The 19,052-nt window shown below is 42.9% G+C and overlaps 1 long non-coding RNA gene across 1 annotated transcript; it reads left to right on the top strand.

Moving 5' to 3' along the window:
* The first annotated feature begins 291 nt into the window (after window positions 1–291).
* LOC122640667 lies at window positions 292–17,609 on the top strand. Its single transcript, XR_006329717.1, has 3 exons — window positions 292–303; window positions 15,307–15,312; window positions 17,440–17,609. It is a non-coding gene; the product is annotated as an uncharacterized LOC122640667 (long non-coding RNA).
* Window positions 17,610–19,052: the final 1,443 nt, after the last annotated feature.

Below are 19,052 nucleotides of genomic sequence, written 5' to 3'. Positions count from 1 at the left end.
GCCAAAATATGAAGTTTGAAGCTGAAGATGCTGCTGCAGAAGTTTGAAGCTCCAGGTTCTGCTCCTCAAGTTACCGCCAGCTTCTCCATTGAGTTTGTTGTTTCTTCCTTCTCCCTCAACTTTTTGGGATAAGATTTGCTGCATCTGAATTGCCTATAGGCCTCCTTTCTTCCCCCCTAGTACTCAGTTGAAGCAAGTCTCAGTCTGAGGAGCATAGCTCGACCTGCTGCTGCTACAACAAAACCGCCTGTTCTGTTTCTGCTGCTTGTTTGCCTTTTTTTCTTCAACAGCCAACATTGAATGGTTATGAGCTGCTGAGAATGGAAGGTTTGCATTGTTTACATATTGTTACATTTGAAGGTTACTAGTTGGAGCCCTTTTGCCTTTTGTTTTTTCCTACTGATTATGAAGTAGCTGCCTGCTGGAATGATGTTGAGATGCACTAGAGGTGCTCGATTTTAGTCCTCCTTAAGGATTTGCTGCTGGAACTGCTTAGGCAGTGTGTTATCCTATTTTGTTTGTTGGATACCTTGCTTGTGTGTGGGTAGAGGTTACTCCCCAGTTGTGCAAGACACCAATCTGTTTATTTGGGTTGAGTGTGTACTCCCCACTTGTCTTTGGTGTTCTTGTTTATGGTCAAGTGCCACTTCCCTGCCAATATGCCTGATTCGGATACATCTGTGCTTGGTACCGCTGATTCACAGCCCACTCTAGCTGCCCCTCAGTTGGTCTATGAGAGCACACATGCACAGATTTCCTTTGTGAAGCTTGATGGCACTAACTACTTGGACTGGTCACACTCTGTGAAGCTTTCCCTTAGGAGCAAAGGGAAACTTGGGTACATTACTGGTACTATTGAAGCTCCAGAGCCTGGTTCACCTACCTATGACAAATGGGAGACCGAAAACTCTACAGTCATGACATGGTTAATTTTCTCCATGACACCCGAGATTGGGAGAAGGTTTCTAAGAAAAGAATCTGCCAAGGCAATCTGGGACAATGTCTCCCAGACTTTTGATAGAGTGGGTGACTCTGCCAAGGTCTATCAGCTTCACCAAAAAATTAACTCAATGAGGCAGGGTGACAGGATCATTTCTGCATACTACAATGTTTTTCTTAGTCTTTTGGAGGAGTATGACCACTACAGGGATCTTCACTTGACCAACCCAGAGGATAAAGCAAAGGTGTATCGGACTCTTGAAAAGGAGCGTGTCTTCACTTTACTTGGTGGTTTGAACCCTGACTATGAGCCAATCAGGCTCCAGATGTTAAGTCGGTCTCCCCTTCCATCTCTTAGTGAGGTCTGCAGTTACTTACAGAGTAAGGAGACTCGGCGTGTTGCTATAGGGTCCACACTAGCATCATCTCTTAAGAGGTCAGCTCTCAATTCTAGTTCTTTCCGAGACACCCGTGGAAGTGGTAGAGGCCAAGGGCCTAACCATGAGGAAGACAGAACAATGGAGACAGTTGGTGCCAGTAGAGTTGGGAGAGACAGGTTTAAATGTGATCACTGTAGGAGAATTGGACACACCAAGGATAGGTATTGGTCTCTTCATGGTCGTCCTCCTGGCACACGAGGTCATGGTGGCCGTAGACGGGGAGCTAGAGCACACTCTGTGATGACTGAGGCAGATGCTATACAGGATGACTCCACTTTAGCAGATGCAGTGTTTCGTAGGGTCATGTCACAGCTAAGCATATCTCCTGCACCCACAATGGCCAATTTCTCTTCATCCTCAGCTTTGCAGGTCTCCACCTCTGCTTCTACTGCAGCCCAGTCTTGGGTCATTGACTCTGGTGCCACTGACCACATGACTGGTAAGTCCCATCATTATGATTCCTATACCATTTGCTCTAGTAAGGATAAGGTTAGGGTAGTTGATGGCTCCCTTTCCTCCATATCTGGTAAGGGTAGTATCCTTGTTACATCATCTATTTCCCTTACTTCCGTTCTTCATGTCCCTAACCTTATACTTAATCTTTTATCTGTGAGTTACTTAACTAAATCTCTGAACTATTGCATCACATTTTTTCCTTCTCACTGTCTTTTTCAGGATTTGGTGACGAAGAGAATTATTGGTAGTGGACGTGAGGAGCAAGGCCTCCTACCTTTTTTACCCTTTTTTGCCCACAGCTCAGTCCTATGTGTGTGGACGCAATGATAGTAGTTCTGTGGAGTCTGTTATGTTATGACATCGTCGTCATGACCATCCATCTTTTGTTGTAATGAGGAAACAGTTGCCTCACTTATTTTCTTCTATTGCTTCTTCTCATGTTTTTCAATGTGAACCATGTATGTTTGCCAAACATTGTCATTCTTCTTATCCATATCATGGTAATAGAATTGCTGCTCCTTTCCATATTGTGCATACTGATGTTTGGGGACCTTCCCCTACTACCTCTTTATTTGGCTATCGTTACTTTGTGTCATTTTGATGATCTTTCTCGTGCTACTTGGACTGTTCTTATGAAACATAAAAGTGATGTTTGTGATGCATTTCAGAATTTTTATCAGATGATTCTTACTCCATTTGATACTCGTATCAAAATTGTTCAGTCTGATAAAGGAGGAAAATACATGTTTGGTGGCCTCCAAGCCTTCTTTACTAATAATGGCATTATCCATCAGCTCGCGTGTGTTGACACACCCCAACAAAATGGGGTTACTGAGAGGAAAAATCGTCATTTATTGGAGGTCACCCGTAGCTCTTGTTTGGCATGCATGTTCCCAAGACCTTCTGGTTTGCAGCGCTTCTCACTGCTTCCTTTCTCATTAATCGCATGCCTACCAAACTTCTTGATTTCAAATCCCCCTTAGAAATCTTATCTCCACAGGTTTCTGCTTTCTCTCTTCCTCCTAAAGTCTTTGGCTGTGTTTGTTATGTGCATGTTAACAAATCACATCGTACTAAACTTGATCCCAAAGCTCTCAAGTGTCTCTTTCTTGGGTACTCTTCTACGACCAAAGGTTACAAGTGCTATCACCCCCCTCTTCTCGCAGGTACCTCACCTCCAAAGATGTCACTTTCCTTGAGTCTGTCCCTTTCTTTTCACCATCTCAACATCCTCTTCAGGGGGAGAATTGTGGAAGTGAACAAGCTGTTGATTTCCTTCATTATCCTTTACCTATCTCTCCCTTTATGCTTGACATTGGAAAGCACAGGGCTATGGATGTGGATGTTAATACAGATTTGGTTGTTGACAGCGGTTCTGGTAAGGAGAAGGATTACCTCATTAACTACAAGGGAGGTGAAGGCTTACATAATGAAGGAAAGAAGACCTACCAAGATTCCTCTTTGGATCCAGATCCACATCCTGAGATTCATTCTCCTCAATCAGGTGATATCCCTTCTCCTCCATCTGATTTAGACCTTCCTATTGCTATTAGAAAGGGGAAAAGAGCTTGTACTAATCCTATAGCCCAGTTTGTTTCCTATGATGCTCTTTCACCTATAGGTCTTGTCTTTATTGTTGCTCTCTCTACAGCTTCTATTCCCAGGAATGTTACTGATGCTATGTCTGACCCAAAGTGGAGACAAGCTATGTCTGAGGAGATGATGGCTCTTGAAAAGAATGGTACTTGGCAATTGGTGGATCTTCCCAAGGGACGTGTCCCAGTTGGATGCAGATGGGTCTATACAATTAAGTATAAATCTGATGGTACTGTTGAGAGATACAAAGGAAGGTTGGTGGCCAAGGGATACAGTCAAGTCTATGGGATTAACTATCAGGAGACATTTGCTCCTGTGGCTAAGCACAATTCTATAAGAGTTCTTTTATCATTGGCCGTCAATAAAGATTGGCCATTATATCAGTTAGATGTGAAGAATGCCTTTCTTCATGGTGACTTAGAAGAGGAAGTGTACATGCAACCCCCACCAAGCTTCAAAATACCTTCAGCTAAAGGGAAGGTGTGTCTCCTCAAGAAGGCACTATATGGACTCAAACAGTCACCAAAGGCATGGTTTAAGTGCTTCCGACAGGCTATTCTGAAGAATGGATATTCCCAGAGTCAAGCTGACCACACTCTCTTTACCAAGCGGGGCAATGGTACCATCACAGCCCTCATTGTCTATGTTGATGATATTGTAATCACTAGAGATGATATGGCTGAGATAGATAAATTGAAAATCTACTTAGCTAAACAGTTTGAAATCAAAGATTTGGGTCCCTTGAAGTATTTCTTAGGCATTGAAGTATCAAGGACCAAGAGAGGAATCAACATATGAAAAAGAAAGTTTGTGCTTGATTTACTGACAGAGACAGGGATGTTAGGCTACAAACCAGCAAGTTCTATTATTGAGCAGAATCACAAACTAGGAGAAGATTGTGGTCCTTCTCTTGTTGATGCGGGAAAGTACCAGAGGCTAGTTGGGAAGCTTATTTACCTTTCTATGACACGCCCAGATATTTCCTATGTAGTAGGAGTTGTGAGCCAATTTATGCATGCCCCTAAGAGTGGCCATTTAGATGTTGTGTATCGTATTCTTAGATATTTGAAGTCGTACCCAGGGAAAGGACTGTTGTATGCCAGGCACAACCACCTGAGAGTGGAAGGTTTTACTGATGCTGATTGGGCTGGATCCATCACAGACAGGAGGTCTACCTCCAGCTATTGTACCTTTGTGGGAGGTAACTTGGTTACATGGAGAAGCAAAAAATAGTCGGTTGTAGCTAGATCCAGTGCCGAGGCAGAATTTAGAGCTATGGCTCATGGAGTGTCTGAACTCATATGGTTGAAAAGACTAGTTCAGGAACTGGGATTTGACACTGAAGGCCCTATGAGACTCTACTGTGACAACAAGGCTGCCATCAGTATTGCCCACAATCCAATACAACATGACAGAACCAAGCACATTAAAGTTGATCGACACTTCATCAAGGAGAAGATAGACTCTGGTTGCATTTGTACTCCTTTTGTAAAGACTTGTGATCAACTGGCAGACATCTTCACCAAGGGACTTGCTTCCCTTCAGTTTAGTACTCTCCTATGCAAGCTGGGAATGCATGACATTTATTCTCTAGCTTGAGGGGGAGTGTTAGAGTTATTAGATGTTTTGGTCTAAGGGTATTTTAGAAACTGGTTAAGTTCTAGTAGTCCTATTATGTATTTTCTTTCTCTTTTCCTTTTTTACCTTTTACCTCCCTGGGGAGGTGGATGTAATATGTTTACATTATCAATAAATCAATATAGCTGTGTGGAGAAGACTCTCACACACAACACTTACAACCGTAACACCTTCTTCTCTTCTCCCTTGTTTCCTTCTCTTCTCTTCTCTTCCTCTTTCTTCTTCAACCTTCTCTTCCTCTTTTCCTTGTAGCTCTAACCTAAAAACTAACTTTAGAGAGCCCTAGTTTATCTTTGTATCATTATTAACTAGGGCAACAACAACTCAGCCTTATCCCAACTAAATGGGGTCGGCTAGATGGATCCTTGCAAAGCAAAATACTTGTAATAACAGTAAAAAGAAAAGGACACAACAAAATCAATAGCAACACAACATTATCCCACCTAAAAAGGGTAAGCTACATGGATCCTTGCCCTCCAGTCAGCTCTATTCAAGGTCATGCTTGAGAAAAGGCCTAAACTATGCATGTCTTTCCTCACTACTTCTCCTAGGGTCATTTTAAGTCTCCCCCCAACTCTTTTAGTTCCTTCAATCTAAAAAAATTACTCCACCGTACTGGTGCATCCCAAGGCCTCCGTTGAATATGGCCATGCCACCTCAAGTGACTTTCACGGAGCTTATCATGTATCGGTACAACTCCCAAATCAAATTGGTTCTCTGAGATAGTTGTCAGGTAGTTTCTCAAAGAACCAATTTGGTTTTATGTCAAGTAGTTTCTCTTGTCAGGTGGGCTTCAATAACCCTCTCCCATAATTTCATAGTATAACTCATTAGTTTTATGCCTCTATAGTTATTGCAACTCTGTATGTAACCTCTATTTTTGTAGATCGGAACCACAATGCTTCTCCATTCATCCAACAGTTTCCTTGTGCTCATAATCTTGTTAAGCAATTTGGTTAACCAAGATAGACCACATAAACCTAAGTTCTTCCACACTTCTATTGGGACCCCATCTGGGCCTAGAGCCTTGCCTACTTTCATCTTTCTTAAGGTTTCTCTAACTTCAGACACCCTAACCTTTCGTATGTACCTATAGCATGTGGTGTCTTGATGAGTAATGCAGTCTTCCGGGCTACTATTACTCATAATGTCTCCATTTAGTAGGCTCTGAAAATACTCTTCCCATCTCTTTAATATCCTCATCCCTTACCATCATCACTGTTAGAAGTATGTACTGAGGGTAGAAAGGGAAAGAATCCCTCTCGGGATTAGCATCAGCCAATTTGGCGCTAATACTGAGAGGGCTTCCCTCCTCTCCTTTTTGGTTCCTATTTTACTCCTGTAAAGTACCTTTTATATATTGAGATTTCTGGCCTCTCTCTCAGATTAGAGAGCCAGCTTTCCCTCACTTTCTTCTCCTCTTTTCTCCTTTCTCTTCTATTTACATGGTATCAGAGCTTTTCTGATCCAGATCCAGAGGACAAGCTTCCACTTCCATCAATCAGTCCCTTTCTCACTTCTATAACCAAAAGAAGAAGGTCGAATAAACCCCATTCGGTTTTGAAGACTCTCTCGGATCCTCTCTGCCGTAGGGGGTAGTGTACCCCATTTTTTATGCCTTGAAGGTGTTCGACAGATTGCAGCAATGGTTTAGAGACATTGATTCATCTCTATTTCAGGTTTGATGTTCTTAGTAATGACCTATGATTGAGTGCGATGCACTTCTGGAATATTTTGGTGATTTTCCATTGCTGTGAATCTTCCTCTTGAGTTATTTGGAGACTATTGTGCTGTTGGATAAAGCTTGATAAAGCTATCGATGTCTGAATTGATTTCTTGGACTGTTTTATGCCTATTTGGTCTCTGTTGAGCTATTGGTATTGTTATTGGAGTGTTCTTTGAGCTACTGTTATGCTATCGGGTTCCTTCTATTGGACTGATTTGCTGTTTAAGGACCTTTATGTGTTGATAAGTTATTGTTTAATGCTTATTTTGGATTAAGCATTAGTTGGTTGTTCTATTTGCACTTTCAGGTGCCTCTTTGGTTAAGATAGAAGTGTTGTTTGTGATGCCCCTTTGTTACTTGGTTTGACTTGGCTTAAGAGCTATTATTTTTAGTTGGTGTTCCTCTTTGGTGATCATTATGGGAGAGACATCGAAGGACACCAAGGCTGTGTCTGAGGTCATATCATCTTCATCAAATTTTTTGACCTCTAAGAAGTTAGAAGGAAGTCAGAATTTTCAGCAATGGCAAAAGATTGTGACCTTGGTTCTCACAAGGAGGGGTGAGAAATATCACTTGACTGGCAAGAAACCTGCATGGATGATGCTGCATGGGAGGTCACTGATGCTCGTATCTTGGATCAGATGTTGAACTCTATGGATAGTACTATTGTGGATCTTGTGACCCATATTAACACTGTCAAAGATTTATGGGATTACCTGGCTGTCTTATATTCTGGACACAACAATCTATCCAGGATTAATGAACTCTCCCAAGAGTTTTATTAGGTTGATAGGAAGGGTCGACCCTTGACCCAACACTTTGTTAATTTCAAGAGGATGTATGAGGAGTTGAATGCTTAGCTGCCCATTACTTCTGATGTACCCAGATGCAGCAACAGCTTGAGCAACTAGTTGTTATGAGTTTCTTGGGCAGTTTAGGCCCCGACATTGACTCAGTGCGGTCTCAGATTCTTGGAGGTGTTACAATTCCATCTCTTGCAAACACTTTCTCTCGAGTTCTTCACGTGTCTCGTGACACTACTCGAGTCTCTTCCGGTGACAGTACTGCTCTTCTGAGTAGTGGTCGTAGTGGGGGTCGTCACCTTGCCAAGTTCCCCCCAACAACACCTTTTGCTACTACCCATGACTTATCTGAGAAGTCCGAGAAATCTGGTCCTCAAAGGACTTGCCATCATTGTAGGAAATCTGGTCACATTCAGCGTTTTTGTTGGAAGCTACATGGCAAACCTCCACAGTCCAAGATAGCTAACACTGTCAGTGTTGACCCTGCAGCCCCACTTGTACCTATTGAGGAACGCCGTGTTACTTTGACTATGACAGAGGAGGAATATGCTTGCTACAGCCAGGGCAAGATTGCTCAGGACATTTCTTCCACTGCTACTTTTGTGCAGAAAGGTAATGCCACTGCGTGTCTCCCTACTTCTAAGCCCTGGATTATTAATTCAGGGGCCTCAGACCATATGTCTGGCATCTCAGGTATCTTTTCCTCTTTACAACCCTCTCATTCGAGTGTCACTTTAGCTGATGGTTCATGTGCTACAGTCAAAGGCACTGGTACTGTTCAGCCCACTTCTTCCTTGTCCCTATCTTCTGTCATGTATTTACCTAAATTTCCTTTTAGTCTCTTGTCTGTTAGCCAACTTACCAATGCCTACAACTGTTCCATAACATTTTTTCCTGACTCTTGTGTCTTTCAGGATTTGCGGACGAAGAGCTTCTTGAGGGCACATCTTCAGTTGCTTGTTCGGGCACAGCTACCTTTCATCAGCTTCATTATCGCCTTAGCCATTCGTCTTTACAGAGTTTGCAAAAACTGTTTCCTAGTTTGCATTCCCTTTCAGTTTTAGATTGTGAGTCGTGTCAGTTTGGGAAACTCCACCATGTGAGTTATCCCCCTCGTGTCAACAAACGGGCCTTACATTCCTTCTCTTTGGTTCACTCAGATGTATGGGGTCCTTATCGTGTATCTTCCAAGCTGGGTTTTACATATTTTGTTACTTTTGTTGATGACTACTCTCGTGTGACTTGGTTGTACCTAATGAAAAGTCGTTCTGAATTGTTCTCTATCTTTTCTTCATTTATTGCTGAAATTAAGAATTAATTTGGATCTTATATTAAGGTGTTGCATAGTGATAATGCACGGGAGTATTTTTCTGCCCATTTTTCTAACTTTATGACCTCTAGTGGGATCATTCATCAGTCTTCCTATTCTGCCACATCCCAACAAAATGGTGTGGCTGAACGGAAGAACCGTCACTTAATGGAAGTGACTCGGTCCCTTCTCTTTGAAATGAAGGTGGACAAGACTTTCTGGGCTGATGCAGTGTTAACTGCTTGTTATCTTATCAATCGAATGCCCTCCTCTATCCTAGGTGGGGGCATTCCTCATGCTTTGCTCTTTCCATCTGAATCTTTATTCTCCTTGCCCCCACGTGTCTGTGGGTGTGCCTGCTTTATTCGAGACCATACTCCCGGATTGTCGAAGTTAGACCCCAATGCTATTAAATGCGTTTTTGTGGGATATTCTCGTGTTCAGAAGGGATATCGTTGTTATTCTCCTGTTCTTCGCAAGTATTTTACTACTGTTGATGTTTCTTTCTTTGAATCTCAATCTTATGTGCATGAGTATGTTGAAGATCCTTCCTTGGATGAGGATCTTCCCCTTTGTGTTATTCAACCTCCTGTGCAGCCTCATGTGCAACCTCTTGTTCGGCCTCCAATCATTCATGTTTATCACCATGAACCTCGTCCAAGGGAAGAAGTTGCTGCCCCTATTGATGCTCCACCTGCTGCCACACCTTTGCCGTCTATGGATCCTACCCCTGATCCTGTCATTTCTGATTTGGACCAGCCCATTGCGAATCGGAAAGGTACCCGTCAGTGTGTTAAACACCCAATTTCTTTTCATGTTTCTTATTTTGGTTTATCTTCTACCTTTCAAGCCTGTCTTTCCACTGTTGCATCTCATCCTATTCCTAAAAGCATTGTAGAGGCATTATCTATTTCTGGCTAGAGGACAGCTATGCAAGAAGAATTACAGGCTTTGGACCATAACCACACTTGGGACCTTGTTCCACTACCCCCTGGATAGTCTGCCATTGGTTGTCGTTGGGTCTATGTGATCAAAGTTAATGCTGACGGATCTCTTGCTTGCCTGAAAGCTCGATTGGTAGCCAAGGGCTTTGCATAGGTGTATGGTGTCGATTACCTGGATACCTTTTCTCCAGTTGCCAAACTTTCCTCTGTTCGTGTCTTGATCTCTCTTGTCGTTTCTCATCGGTGGCCTTTGCATCAGCTCAATATCAAGAATGTCTTCCTCCATGGTGATCTCCAAGAGGAGGTGTATATGGAGCAACCTCCGAGGTTTATTGCTCAGAGGGAGTCTGGGTTAATTTGCAGATTGAAGATTTATTTGTACGGATTGAAACAATCTCCAAGGGCCTGGTTTGGTCGATTTACAGAAGTGGTTCTTGAGTTTGGTTTGTCACGATGCAATAATGACTACTCTCTCTTCTACCGTCAGAAAAGTGCTGGAAGAATTTTTCTGACTGTATATATTGATGACATTGTGATTACTGCTGATGATTCTACAAGAATTGATAGTTTGAAAACTCATCTACAACAAAGATTTCAAACTAAAGATTTGGAAAAATTGAATTATTTCCTAGGGGTTGAAGTAGCTCAATCCAGGAAGGGAATATCTCTCTCCCAGCGAAAGTATACTCTTGACTTGCTTACGGAGATTGGGATTCTAGGGTGTAAACCTCTTGATAACCCAATGGATCCCAATATCAAGCTTGTTGCAGATGCAGGAGATCCCCTTGATGATCCAGAAAGATACAGAAGGTTGGTTTGAAAGCTGAATTACTTGACATTCACTCGACCTGATATTTCATTTCCGGTTAGTGTTGTAAGTCAATTCATGTCATCTTCTAGAACACCTCATTGGGATGCTATCATTCGGATTTTAAGGTATCTTAAGAAGGCTCCCGGACGAGGATTAGTGTACACTGATCATGGCCATACACGAGTTGAGGGATTTTCTGATGCAGATTGGGCTAGATCACCGATTGATTGGAGATCAACTACAGGCTACTGCATATTTGTTGGAGGTAACCTTGTCTCATGGAAGAGTAAGAAATAGGGCGTAATGGCAAGTTCAAGTGCAAAATCAAAGTATCGAGCCATGACACATGCTGCTTGTGAGCTGGTTTGGTTAAAGATGTTGTTGACTGACCTAGGGTTTGAGAGTTCTATACCAATGCAATTGTGGTGTGACAACCAAGCAGCAATACATATTGCCTCAAAACCCCGTATTCCATGAGAGAACTAAACACATTGAGGTGGATTGTCACTTTGTAAGAGAAAAACTCTAATAGGGAGTGATCTCTACAAAGTATGTCAAGACTGGAGAACAACTTGCTGACATTTTTACTAAGTCTCTAGTAAGTGGGAGGGTTGACTATATTTGTAACAAGTTGGGCATGATTGATATATGTACTCTAGCTTGAGGGGGAGTGTTAGAAGTATGTACTGAGGGTAGAAAGGGAAAGAATCCCTCTCGGGATTAGCATCAACCAATTTGGCACTAATACCGAGAGGGCTTCCCTCCTCTCCTTTTTAGTTCCTATTTACCCCTACGAAGTACCTTTTATATATTGAGATTTCTAGCCTCTCTCAGATTAGAGAGCCAGCTTTCCCTCACTTTCTTCTCCTCTTTTCTCCTTTCTCTTCTTCTATTTCTCTGCTATATACAATCACTTTTAATACATCTAACATGGTCGAAACCTCTACTCTTCTTTTCCTCACTTTAGCCATCTTATAGATAGATTTTTCTCCTTCCTTTGTGTTTAGGTGGTTATAGAGATCCTCATACTTCTTTGCCCTTGCTTTCCCCACAGTCATCCTAACTTCATTTAGGCAGATTTATACCTGTTTAGATCCTCTACATCCTTAGTCCTTTGCCAAGTCTTACAGCTAACTTTCTTAGTCTTAATGGCTGCTCGAACCTTGACATCCCACCACCAAGTCTCCCTAATGGGATGACGCTTCCCTTTCGATTCCCTTAAGGCATCTTTAGCAACCTTCTCAATACAATTCGTCATCTTGTTCCACATCGTGTTAAGTGTCTCCCTCAAGGTCCCACCTTCCTTGGTTGACCACTTTTTCAATGAATGAATTCAAGGTAACCCCCTTTAAACACCACCACCTTATCTTAGGGCAAATAAGATCCCCTATCTTACCTTTCTACATACTAAGGCACATATCTCAGACCACCAATCTATGTTGGCTGATTAGGCTCTCCCCTGGTATAACCTTACAATCCTTACAAAACAGTATGTCGAACCTTCTTGTTAAGAAGAAATCTATTTGGCTTATGTGCTGCCCACTTTTGTAGGTAACAGTATGATTCTCCCTCTTTTCCAAAAAAATGTTCACAGTGGATAAGTCATGAGCCACAGAGAAATCTAAAACTGAGATCCCCTCCTCATTCCTCTCTCCAAAACCATAGCCTCCATGTGCACTTTCGTAGCCTCTACAATCTCTCCCCACATGGCCATTCAAATCACCCCTATAAAACCTAACATTAATCCATCCATGTGCTCCTAGTCTTTCAATCAAACCCACTTGGGGTATGTACAAGCTAATTATATTGACAACCTCTTTCTCCAACACAAGCTTGATGGATATAATTCTATCTCCAAACCTTTTAACATCCACCACATAATTCTGAAGATCCACTTCTATTACTTCGGTCTCCCGTATACCACAGTTTATAATCGTCCAATGCCGTAGCTTTTTTACCCTTCCATCTAGTCTCTTGAATACAGGCAATATTAATTCTTCTTCTCCTCATGACATCTATCAACTCTATGCCCTTACCCATTAAGGATCCAATCCACCACACTTATGAACCAGTTTCTTTAATCTATTGAAGGAGGGCCCTTGCCTACTTGTCACCGTATCTAGTGGATACGCAGTAACATGTCGCATTGGGGGGGAATGCCCAAGCAAAAGGTTGATAGGACATAGAAGATTAAAAGTAAATAGAAAAACTTGTAAAAAAGGAACCATGCAAAACGGAGTTGGCTGCCTACCTGACGCACCAAGAAAATATATATATACAATGGTTAAGAAAGGCACATAACAGGATGAAAAAAGGTTCTAAACATTTAATAAGTGAATCAACTCAAGCAGGGCACAGTGCATTAAAACCAACAATCTCGACACTTTAAAAAATAAGGCACATAACAGGATGAAAAAAGGTTCCAAACATTTAACATGTAAATCAACTCAAACAATCCTAAAAATACCTATACAAATAAAAGAACTTAAATAAATGATATGGCAGATCAATCAAAGCAATGTGAGTCAAGCAGAGCAAAGTGCTATCAGTATAGTATAATGGAATAAACTCAAGGACAAGTAGATACAACAAACAAGGGAGAAAGGAATGGTTATCACAGTTCTTACCACAAGGAGGATCCCCACTAGTCTGAGTCAAAAGAACTTACCACAATTCTTACTACACTGACTGTACCTGAACACTCGGCAATCGTACAGTGGACAGTATATCTCGGGGATCCAACTATTACCCCTTTTTATTATTTTTTTTTTCTTTTGGATCGTTGCACCTTGGTGATGGAGGATGCAGGGGTAGGTAGATGGCTTTGGGGATGAGGCGTGGGGTAGAGAGGGGTTTGGGAATGGGCAGGGAATAAGCTGGATACCTTGGGATTAGAGGAAGAGAGAGCAGTGAGGAATGGGGCAACGGGTAGAGACGGATTTGGGGAAGGGGTATGGCATAGACAGAGATATGGGGGTGGGGCAAGATGTCTTGGGATAGGGATAGAGAAAACTGTGGGGTTCAGGGATGGGGCGAGGTTGAGAGGTATTTGGGGATGGGAAAAGGGGTAGAGAGAGTCAGGGGTGGGGAGAGATACTTAGGGATGGGGCGAGGGGCAGAGAGATTCGGGGATGGGATGTGAGCATTGGGGGTTTAGAGGGAAAATCGGGGAAGGGCTAAAGGAAAGTATAGGGAGAGAGAGAGAGAGAGACAGAAATTCAGGGGCAGGTTGGGGATAGGGAGATGGATAGAGAACGACAGAGGTTCGGATTACCTGCAACGCCGATCTTCGCCGCAACTCTGTCAAGCCCTAGTTGCGATGGAGAGAGCACTAGTCAAGCCCTAGTTGCACCAGTGAAATCAGGGATGGGACTTGATATTTGGGGATGGGGATAGTGCGTCGTGGAAATCAGGGATGGGGAGAGAGAGCTGAAAGAGCAGTTAGCACCGGCGAAATTATGGGGAGCAGTTGTCCCAAGACAACATGAAGTATCATTAACTAGGGCAAAGAACAATATTTAGGCAGCATGAGGTGCTACAACCAGAACCGAGATTAGCTCTTGAATGGACTATCAAAACAGCAATTGATTGAGGATGATTACTGTTCCCTGCTGTTTCACATAAAAGCTCAAACTATTAGGGAAGGGCAGCATAAATGTATACATCAACACTCCCCCGCACGTGTAGGCCAAGATCCCATGGTCCTTGCACATGGAGCTCACGTGACATTTCCTTCGCACAGCACCAAGGGAGAAGAAATGTCGGGAAAACTCTTCTGATGCATTTCCCAGGAGTTGAACACTTGACCTCCCTGCTCTAACACCATGTTCGCTACTGTTTCACCTAAAAGCTCAAAATGTTAGGGAAGGACAGCATAAATGAATACATCAACAATTACTAGTTATATGTGCTCTGATACCATATGAGAGAATATAAAACCAGTATCCACAGTGAAGAAAAGAGAGAGAGGAGACTGCTAGAGAAACTCACAGTCGGTACCACCAGTCTCCCTCTTGTCGTTATTATATATAGAGTCATAAAATACAAGAGAGCAAGGGCTTATTAAGTCCTTGCGATAGAGTAGAAGACTTAAATCAGAAACCTAACCAAACTAGGAAAGTAAATAATAAAGTATCCTAGTCTAGCTCATAGTGAGTAAGTTCGGGTACGGCAATAATACGGGAATGGATACGTACAGCAATTATCGGCCTCCACGACAATAGTTCATTTTAAAAACATCCGGCGCAATAAAACGTGTACGGCAACTAATTGGTACGTGTTTAATACGTGTTTTAATACGGTTGCTCTGAAATAGTACGAGAGCAAGAATACGGATTTATCCTAGTAAAAATCAAGGAGAAAACTGATTTTTTTGCAATTAAATTCTAATCTTCTCATGCATTCATGAACACTTAAAACCAATATGGCTTTCCAATTTGAAATCATTTCTCATTCTTTTGGATCTCTACATCTAATATTAATTAAGTTTAACCATGTCTATCAAAACAAATGTTGATAGGTAACCCATCAACCACAATCTACCATAGCAAATAATAGCATGTATTAGTAAAAAATAATAATAATAAGTACACAACCAATTAATACGGCATTTAATATGGCGATTAATACGGCATTTAAGTTTAGGTTTTAGTTTTTTATTTTGTTTAATTAAATTAAAATACATAAATATGTATTAATACAGCAATTAATACGGCATTTAATACGGCGATTAATGCGGCTGCTTTTAAAAGTTGCGTACGGAATTAAGCTACCCCATAGAATACAGTAAGAGTCGGGAATTTGAATTATACGGTCAGGTACGGCAATTAATACACGAACTTACTAACTATGGTCTAGCTAGGAAAAAAATTTAAATAAACAAAGCACTAACACCTAATTACTTCTACCACAAGATTACTTTCCACAATAAGACGACTCCTATCTTGGTTTACACCAAACAACCCCCACAGTTTAACAACTCCGAAGTACTTCTACCGTAAGATTACTTTCCACCATAAGACTCCTTCTATCGTGGTTTACACCAAAACAACCCTCACAGTTTACCAAACTGTCTAATTATATGTGTCATCTCTGTATCCTTTATGCTCCATCTCCTTACAAATAAACGGAAAAGAAGAAAATCAGGGTTAAAGAATAGTAACTTTAGCCTAAGCTAAGTCCTCTGTCATGCCCCTCCCTGGGGTGGCTCCGCCACCCGCAGGCCCCTCTCCTTCCCGTTCCTCTCCGGCTAGCCCTATACCCCTTTCCTCTCCTGCCTCCCCCCCTCACCAATCCATCTCCCCACTCCCCAGGCCCCCCACCCCCCCCTTGGAAATATGCCCTGGAGCTCTCTCTTCGACCAGATGAGTCTCCCTTCAGCTGACGGTCTCTCCTTGGGCTGTCCCTCCTATCTTCCTAGGTGAATCAAAAATGGCCCTCTGCCCATCGTCCCTCTTAGAGTTGGAGGCTAGAAAATGGGAAAATGTATTCATGGGCCATTTCATTGGAATTAGGCCTCCATTCAGCATTGTCAAACTCTCTCTTTCTAGACAATGGAAACTACGAGGGCCGTTGGATACTTACCTCCTTGACAATGTTTCTTTCTGTTCAAAGTTCTCCAAAGACGAAGACAAATTGCATGCTCTCAAAGGAGGCCTCTGGCATGTGGAGCGGAAAACCATTGTTCCACGACAATGGGACAGGTTCTTGCAACTTAATCAAATCGACCTAAACTCCATTCCCCTCTAGGTTACAACTACATTTCTGGTGCAAAGAGGGATTGAGTATTCTAGGGTTTGTCATCAGAAGGCCCATGTTCTCTGATAAGAGAACAAAGATCATGGATAGGTCTATCCTATGCTCGCATTTGTGTCGAGGTGCCTGCAGATACGCCTCCTCCTTCCTCCATCAAAGTGGCAGACGATGAAGACCATTCATTTGTCCAAAAAATCTCTTACGATTGGTCAACCACACTATACATCCTACAAGGTCTTCGGCCACACTTCAATCTCTTCTTGTGCCAACGTGAATCCAATCACCTTCAATGTTCCCCACAAGCCTCAGCTTCCATCCTCAGCTGCAAGGTCCGTCAGTGCTGCTGAAGAAGCCAATGTTCGTTTGGACTCTACTCCATCTCACAATAGGAATATCTCGTCCATCTACCCTCCTCCTCCTCTCCTCCTTCGCCTGATGCGGACTCCGACCCCCTAAGGTCTCCTAGTTGGGGGAGGAGGCACCGCTGGAGAGGAGTTGTCCGGCGTCGCTACCCTCCATCGGGCTCTCCAATAGATTACGATCAGGTTGCTCCCTCCTTACCACATGTCCTTAACCTCCCTCGGTCCGCTGGTCATTGTGGAGCTGACAGCTCTCTGCCCAATGCAACTGCTACTCCTGCAATCGTTCCTTCTGTTTCGTTGGCACCTTCATCTAGTCCCCATACCCCTTAAGGTTTGCCTCTTCCAGCCTCTGCGATCTCTGGTATTGCATCGGGTTTGTCAACTCCTTTTGTGAATAACCTATTGCAGAAAATCTCTTTACCTGGCCTTGATGCAGGGAGAAATTGGCTCACAAGGTTTTTTTTTCCTAGAACCTAGTCCACATGTCGGTACAAGACCAGAACCAAGTCCAAGACCAGACACACAGCCTAGTCTGGCCTGGTTCAGATCCAGCCCTGCCCAACCAATTGTGGACTCTTAGAGTAGTAAAAGTTCTGGCCAGCAGATTTTTTTTTGTGTCCTTCCATATTCCAATGCAGCATTAAGTGCCTTCCATTATCAGTTTTCAAAGTCTTGTTTGTAGTTCCTATGTCTTGGGAACAACTTTCTAGGTCTTGGGGGCAGTTTTCCATATCTAGGACTTGTTATTTATGTATGGGGAATTCCAAAGGGGTTTGGAATTCTAATGGTATTTTTAATGATTATTTTGCTGTACTCAAGATTTCTATCTCTATATAACGCAAGTCCTGGCTGCTCTCAAAAGGCAACCATGACTTTTGAAAACAAATTGCTCTCTTTGAGAAATTTTGCTTATGAGACTCAAGTGAGATTAAGGTGGGACTCCTTCGATCGTGACCTCATTGGGACTCCAACGGTTGGGCAACTAGTGGGACTGTAGGCTGCCACCTATATATCTTCATCTTCAACTATCATCATCCTCATCATCTCCATCATCCATTCCCTGCAGCCATGCTCCATCAACCTCAATGATACCTACCCATAAGCCACTCAAACAAGATTCAGATCAGAACCCTCTTCCAGATTCGATCTTGGCTTGCTTACCCTCTCGGGTTTGCATCAGGCCTCCTCCCCTCCCCTCCCCCTCTACCCTGTCCTTTGGAGTGGGCCCCACCCCTGCTGTCAACCATTCCCTCTCCTTAGCTGTCAACCCCCCCCCCCCCACTTTGGTGCAGTGTGCCTCAAACCCAGACCTCATTTCTATCCCTTTTGGGCCTGCTTCTATCGGCCCATCCATCCCCACGGACCCATTGAACAACCTCTCTTCCAGCCCTTCTTTTGTGGGTTGCTCGGTTGAACCTTCCCCTGACTCATCCCAAACCCCTCTACTTAGCTACCCTCAAACCGCTTCTCCCCACTCTTCCGAGCCCTCTTTTGTTGGGCCTATTACTACTTCGGTCTTTGGCCCATCTCCCTTCCCTCGCCCCCTCCCCCCTTTGGCTTCAACCACTTTTCCCCACCAGTCCTCTGATGCCCCTCCCCACATTTGTGTTTACCACTGTTGCAACAAAAGCTCCCCTCCTTTCCCCAAGAAGTGATCCCACCTAGACTTTTCCTTGCCCAATATTGAGAAGCTATTGCCTCTAAGTACTTTGCCGCGTTAAGATGGGTTTGTTTTTCGAGTTGTGGTTCAGCTTTTGCATGCTTTGGCCTCCTTTCGGTGTGCCACCAGCCTAATTTTTATTTGTCGTGGTTGTTCAGGGTTCTCCCCTTTGCCTTTTTCAGGCTCTTGCCTCCTTTGTAAAGGCAGGGTGTTGAAATTTGTTGCGCTATTGCTTGTGCTCCCCCCCCCCTCCTTTCTTTCCTTTGGCAATGAATTTTTTCTTCATCCAAAAAAAAGGAAATGAAGGAAAAAATAAAATTAATTTAAAAATGAAAATGGAGACTTTCCAGAGCCTTACCACGTTTAAATAGATTTCCAGAGCCTTACCACGTTTAAATATTAAATTCTAAGTGACTTAGTTGAAAAGTGAGAACCAAAAAAAAGTGGTTGAATGGTGACGTAAAATTTTTTTTTATTTGGTAAGTTTTTGAGTCAGTTACACAATCATTGTTGGTAAGGATTAGTGTTCGCTATCGTTTCACCTATAAGCTCAAACTATTAGAGAAGGGTTGTGTTAATGTATACATCAACACTCTCCCGCACGTGCAGACCAA

This window comes from Telopea speciosissima, chromosome 9 (assembly GCF_018873765.1).
Source record: "Telopea speciosissima isolate NSW1024214 ecotype Mountain lineage chromosome 9, Tspe_v1, whole genome shotgun sequence".
Lineage (NCBI taxonomy): Eukaryota > Viridiplantae > Streptophyta > Magnoliopsida > Proteales > Proteaceae > Telopea > Telopea speciosissima.
The sequence above is the reverse complement of the archived record's forward strand: the minus strand, read 5'-3'. Positions and strand labels throughout refer to the sequence as shown.